This window comes from Macrobrachium nipponense, chromosome 6 (genome assembly GCF_015104395.2).
Source record: "Macrobrachium nipponense isolate FS-2020 chromosome 6, ASM1510439v2, whole genome shotgun sequence".
Classification (NCBI taxonomy): domain Eukaryota; kingdom Metazoa; phylum Arthropoda; class Malacostraca; order Decapoda; family Palaemonidae; genus Macrobrachium; species Macrobrachium nipponense.
The window spans coordinates 60,656,346-60,663,394 of NC_061108.1; the positions used below are offsets into that span (position 1 = coordinate 60,656,346).

A 7,049-nucleotide genomic window follows, 5' to 3' on the forward strand; every position below is an offset into this window, starting at 1 on the left:
CTTTGCGGCAAGTTTAAGATTGTATCAAATCCCTATTTTTATGAATTAGAATTGTCCGAAGCTCCTGTTCCTATGGATGGATTTGGGTTTTTCTAAAACCTGGGGATCTTGGGATGGAGGACATAATTTGTTGTTATAATAAATAAATAAATAAAAAGAAAAAGAGCGAGTGCCGAAGCATGAAAAGAAAATTTATGAATGGATATCTAAACGTTGTTTATTTTTATTTTGTTAAACGAATCCATACAATAATGCTTAAAATAAAAACGCTAACCACTTTAATGACTCATGGTCCCTTGGATCAGCTTTGCATTAAAGTGAAAATTTAAAAAATCCTCAGTTTCAGATTAGTTTTGCTAGCGGAAACGGAGATTTTAAAAATATGACTGAAAAAAAAAAGTACTGCATGAATGAGCGGCACCTGAAACAGGATCTTTAGAGGGAAGGGGCTCACTGGATTACCTGCTCAGAGAAACTCCTATTCTCGTTGCCGCGTTAGCAGACCCGTGTTTCTTTGGTATACCCTACGACTAACCATAATCCTCCTCGGATTGGAACGTTAAGAATTGGCTGCTCAAAATCAGTCATCACGCAATATCTATGGAAGAGAGAGAGAGAGAGAGAGAGAGAGAGAGAGAGAGAGAGAGAGAGAGAGAGTACGAAATACCGTTAACCTCAACTTGCACAGCCTGGGTTCATTAACGAGGCGTCTCTCGCTCAAGCAGCTTCAGTAGTAGGACTAGTGTGAGTTGACAGTATGTGGTTTCATCCGTGGGGCGAAGGTAAGTGGGCAAGTACTGGTAACACCAGTATAAATATCTAACGACGATTCGACGTTCTCTGATCAGCGATTGTATAACTGCATTTTAATACTGAACGTAATCGTGATAAATGAAGCTGGAAAACTATTAAATTCGTGCATGTTATAGCGATAAGAACATGATATTGGGTAGATCGGTTTCATATTTCAAGAAACGGTATGTGTTTGTTGTTTTTACTCACATAATTCCTATGTGTGTGAATTTATATATGAGCTTGTGAGTGTGTTCTAGTAAAACGGTGGTTATTTCTCCAGATAATGCCAAAACGAGTGAAGACATGCGAATGTTAGATGAAATAAGGTTATATGAGACGTTGTTGCTTTAAGGCCAAGTAGCCCGCAAGAAAGAAGTATGGAAGTATCATCAGTCAGTCAGTCCACTCGGATGAAGCACAGTCGAACGATGAAGTTTCATTAGATATGAATGGACATCTAAACGTTGCTTATTTTCATTTTGTTTTATGAATCAATGCAATAATGCTTAAAATAAAAATGCTAAACACTTATACTTATACACTGGGACATTTAATGATTCATGGTCCCTTGGATCAGCTTTGAATTAAACTGAAAATAAAAAAATCCTTAACTGTTCGAATCGCAAGATTTTCTTATCATTCAAACTATGAACTTTATATCTTTTTATTACATGCATATAAAATAACATTATTATAACACCAAAGTAATATCTGCGTCCGTAAATCTTTAATATTGTCTACCCTGAAATACGAAGCAAAGACCAAGGAAGCTAAGCCTGTCTATTGATATACCAGATATTTTATTTTATTTATCTTTTAAGCTCACATGAATTCAGTTTCAGCCAAAACTACTATTATTTTGTAATGGTGTAGGGCCTTATGTAGGAAAATGAGGTTTCGTGTCAAATGTTTGTTAAAAGTGATTTACCGCTTGATTTTCTTTTATATAATGATTATGACTAAGCAAAAATAGGGTGGGAATTTTTTTGAGCTACCCTCTATGGGTAAATTGAGGAAATCCAAGATGGCCGCCATGGAAGTCAAGAAAATATCTCTCATTCAATCCTTATTTTTCAACCGGGTAAGATGAGAAGTCTTCATAAATCTTTTAATACCTTAGAAATCTGATTGTGACTTCTATAGCTCAAAATAATTTAATGGAAATGAAATCGCAGCCATAACTGGTTTTAGAAAAAGTAGCAATTTTCCATGTACTTAGTGGAGCACAAAGAAAAACAGCAAAATATGTCCTTATAGCATTAAATCTTAATAAACAAACGGTATATATCTTAAATGAATACATATTTCAGTATTTTCATTATTAGTGTCATCCATCCTCATCTGTTTCTTATAGGTAGATCTAGGCATATGCACATTTTCTCAAACTCATCCTTCTTCATCCAAGAGTTCCGTTACTACATTTATATCACACAACTAAGTTGGGCTGCTGCAGCTGAAGTTTAGGCAGCCGCACATTTCTGTGCATGGAATATTGTTATTCAAACAACTACATATCCCCTTGCATCCACACTTGACCAAGTTCATCACAGCTGCAGGGGCTAAAGGATTCAAACATCTTACTGGAATATAATGATGATTAGACGTGTCAAACTTCCACCCATATTCAACAGGAAATGGGAAACATGGATGGTTTTCGCCAGCCTTTCTCCAAACCATTGCTACTGAATAGTATGCAGTGTTATAGTGACCTGGTCGTTGGGGAGGACTTTCTCCTAGCTGCTCGATTGGAGTACAGAAACCAGCGAAGATCGTTCACTTTAGTGTACACACTTGACTTGTACAGTTTGTAGATGAATCACTCCAACTGGCTGTATACTTCTTGTTCCAGGTCTTGATATCCTGCAGATTCCAAAGCATTAATTATGTCATCTTCACATGCCAAGAGCACTTTGAAGCACGATTCTTTGGTTCTCCCAGCCAACCGCCCAGACATGTCCAATCCTATTAGAGAATCAAACCCTCATGAGGCTGAAGCGTGTCTTTCTCGTAACTTTTCATAAACTGGTTTGACCAGTAATTTTCTCTTAATGTTTCCCTTCCCTGTAAGGAAGCTTATATCACCGGGTAAGTTTGGATACATTTGGACCATCAGGAGGATAACATCAGTGTCTGGGGAAGTTGTGACAACCTCTGCATTTTTGTCAACTGAGATAGCATGCAGCAGCAGTAAGGAGTCTGTTTCTTCATGACTGTGCGAGACAGATGGTTGGAATATTAGTGTTATCATTAGTTTCTGTCCCTGATGTAACCATGAACTTCTTCAATTGCTTTATTTGGCTCCGGCTATGATCTGTACACGTTGCACTGTACACTCGTAAGTTCTGCTTTTGTCTTGATATTAAAAAGTAAATCCTTCAAAGAAATATTCTGGGTTAAAGTAGTGTCCTTGACATAGTAATATGTTGAAATTCCCTCCGTTCATTTTCCCATTTGAGGGAAGTGTTGAAATATCTGTCGAATACGAACCTCACTTCATCAAAATTGGTGGCCATGTTGCTGAGATGGCCAGGAAATACTTAAGCAAAATCACTGCATGTCTTGCAATGGTCAGTCTTGGGTATTGCATTCACAAGGGCCATGCCATCAATAACAGTAACTTTATACTTTAGCAAGGCGCCATTACTTTCTAGTATGTCTTGGGCATAACTGACTTCTGCTGCTTCCATCTCTTGAACATTTTCATTGTCAGATGTAGCAGTTGTGGATGATCCTTTGGCTGGAATGTGAGTGATTAATTCTTCATTATTAGCTCGCAGCTCAAGATGGTGGAGTAATTTCGCTTTGTCATAAGCTAATAAGAATGGTTGACTTAATACAAGTAGCAATTGTGGGAATATACCAAATTCATAAATGCAAATGCATTCCTTCAGACCAAATTGTGGTCGACTTCTTGAGATGACAATGAGTCGCTACAGTAGTTCGCACTCCTCTTTCGTCTTTGCTAAATTTCCATCTGAATTCACTTCTATCATGGCATTTGCGGCTTTGAATGTTTTGACCTTTTATCCCACACACAAGTTCGTCCTTCAGTTACAAACTCCACAAACATTCATTGTCCAATCTAATCTGCTAAGCCAACACTGGGTGGAGTCTCAGAGTGTTGTCTAAAAGTTCCATCATTATTCTTGAAGTTGTTCTGTCGGCCCTTCACCGCCTATTTCTAGCACTCATTCCCTGTTTCAACTGTTTTCTCCTATTCCCATTCCTTAAAATTCGCTTCCATATCCTAAATACACCGATGCATTTTGAGATGCCACAAAGGTATTGTTTTGTTCAGAAGAATAAAATTACATATAAGCTAAGAATATTTCATAAACAAAGATATAGGCGCAAAATATGAAGGGAGCAACTGTTCCACATTCGTATTCTGTAAAGTATTTAGGATGCTAATAGTTACTAAGATGCAACTAAAACAATGTCCAAATAAGTCATAATGATATAACATACAAGCAATATGATATGATATTATGTATAGACAACCATCCCATATGCTTACTTGGCTTTATACATCTAGTTCTGTTACAGAACAAATTTTCTTGGATGTCAGACTTGACAGCCATATTTTAAGGTTAATTGATTGGTGGGGAAATGTCATTGAGGAATGCTGGTTTTAGCCTGTCGATAGAGACCCGGTGCCCATATAGCTGTATTGTGAAAATTCATTTGTTCATTTGAGGACAGGGGACAAGCAGAGGCCACTGTGAGGGGGGAGTCAGAGGGGGTTAGTGAGCATTGTTCCGCATGAATACAAAATGGCAAGTAATGTAGATTCTTTAGGATGTACTGCCTCTTAATATGTTTGTTTGTCTCAACAAGTAGTTTTCTGGTAAATTTACGAAGTCTTGATAGGTCTTCTTTATGCTGGATTTTATTGTCAGCCGGGGAAAATTCCTCAAGAATGCAGATGGTTTCACTGACTATCATTTCTGCAGGCAAGGTGTTGGTTCCCTTTTGGCGAGCTGTGGTAAACCTAAGAAAGACCCCCAGGTAATTCTGATTTGAATTTGTGTCTGTACATTCAACAAAGGGGTTTGCCTTAAGGGAATGCTGCGTTCTTTCTGCCATGCAGTTAGCAGATTATAGTAGACAGTGGTTTGGTTAATTTTTGGACCCAATAATTTGTCTAGGGGTGTAATAACTTGGGGATAAATGAGGGATGTTATGTCAGCCCAACTGCTGTGTCTTGACTCAGTATTGCACCTTTGCTTCCAAGTCTGGTTTTGCTTCCAGCCATCTCGAAGATAGTTGTTGCTATGAAGATGTACATGCATCTGCTGGATGGTGGGGTAGGAGTCCTGCAATTCTGACGATGTTGAAGTGTGAGTGACCACGCATTTGTCTAGGTAGAGGAAAATCGCTGATGCTGGATTCCATGTGCCAGTTTATTTCACTTCTTTGGCACTATTGATGATTTTGATCTATGGTTCCATGCCAGATGAATTAGTGTATCACTAACTTTGCTTTGATTCTCACATTGGATAGTACAATTAAATATTTTTGTTAAAGAGCTGGTGGCATTAGTGGATACAAATGGCCAGTGTTTGTGTTGCAGAGGAATATTGGCCTTATGTTGCCCAGTGGGATATTTTCCCATTGAAGGTTTGTGATGGTCTTGCAGAAGTCATTTGTTTTGGTGTTTAAAGCCATGCATTGGTCAGTTTATCCTAATTGATTCCTAGGTAGACCCTGCTACCAAGTTTTTATTTCCTGGTAGCATATGTGGTGATCAGTGAAAGTTAGTACTGTTGATGGACAGAATATGTCATGATTCTTGGTGAAACAAGGGTGCTGTGTTTTCTTGCTGTCAGAGTTAGCTTTCTGTAGAAGAACCTCGGTGTTGAGTTGTTCCACTGATCAATTGTTCATTTACATCACTTATTATGAGCATAAGTGTAGCCCAGGGTTGTGTTCTTCTAGCATTGTTTTGGATGGTGACCAATGTGTGATTTGTTCCCACTGAGGGAATTATAGAGGGTGCCCTGGTTTGTATGATTCTTATGAAGAATCAGTAGTTGTAGTTTTTAGTTTCTGTAGACATTTAATAATGGTTTGAGACAGGTATTTTATGACTGCTGATACTTTGGGGTTAGGGTGCCAACATTCCTTGCTAATATTGAAGACCCAGGAATTTGACTGAAGATGCCCCAATGATACATTTATCAAGGCATACAACCAGACCGTTTTCTTGGAGTAGAGACAGCAGAGCTCTGATGTAGCTTTGGTGTTATTCTCAATTCTTGGAGAGGATGAGGATATTTTCCATATGCCAGACATAGAAAAGAATGTCAGTAAAGATATACCTCGCTAGGTTTGTAAAGTGGCTGTAGGAGTGTGAGTCCAGTGGCTGTATGATGGTATGGGGCTGCCATTGGGGGCCATGAGTCGTAGATCATCATCACGGGGCCTACAGGGCTAGATGCCTGGAGAATGTATTTGAAGGCACCTGTATCCAGCAGGTATTTCCTTCTGCAAGTTAGGTTGGCTAAGTAGAATCTGGTGGGTTAGGCATCCAATGTGGTTGTGGCAGCCACTGTTATGATCTTGGGTGACCATCCAGCATTCTCACTTCTTTACCAAACTTATGGTTGGGTATGCAATGGATGGATTGGTGGTAGCACCCTTTTGTCTCTGCTTTTTTACAGTGTTAGCTTGGGTCACTCCATTGTGCTTTTGGGTTTGCCCTGATCCTGCTCTTATTTGGTTTTGTAGATGTTATGGGTGTCATACTGTGAAGCTGTAAAGACCCTGAGTTAATTGTCTGTCCTTTTAATGAGATCTGCCATCAGCATTCTTTCAACATTGAGGACGGCAGTCTAGATATTAGTTGGCAATAGGCAGAGTCATTTTTGCCATGACAGATCAACCTTCTCAAGTTTTTCATCAATATGAAGGTAGAGCAGTATCAAAATGGACTCACATTCGTCCCAGAATGTAATTACCACTGTGTTCCCCAACAGTTTGTTGAGCAGGGCAAGGGGTTCATGGATGCAGTCAGGTAGCAGGCAACTGGGACGACTCAGGTATCAAACCTTGAACAGGTCATCAGATTCAGTGCTCTTATCATGTGGGCATTGAGCCAGTATGAGTTGGAGGAAGAGAGTGTCTGAGATCACTCTGAGGACATAGTATATCCTAATCAAAATTGTGATGTTTTGGAGGCAGACTTGTATATTTACCCTTTGGAACCAAAATGATGGTTCAGTTGTTGAGAGGAGGGGTTGACAGTAGCTTAT

General features: G+C 39.1%; 1 pseudogene; it reads left to right on the forward strand.

Moving 5' to 3' along the window:
• Positions 1-664: 664 nt before the first annotated feature.
• LOC135216357 (high affinity cationic amino acid transporter 1-like) overlaps positions 665-7,049 on the forward strand; it is a 74,565-nt pseudogene continuing 68,180 nt past the window's right edge.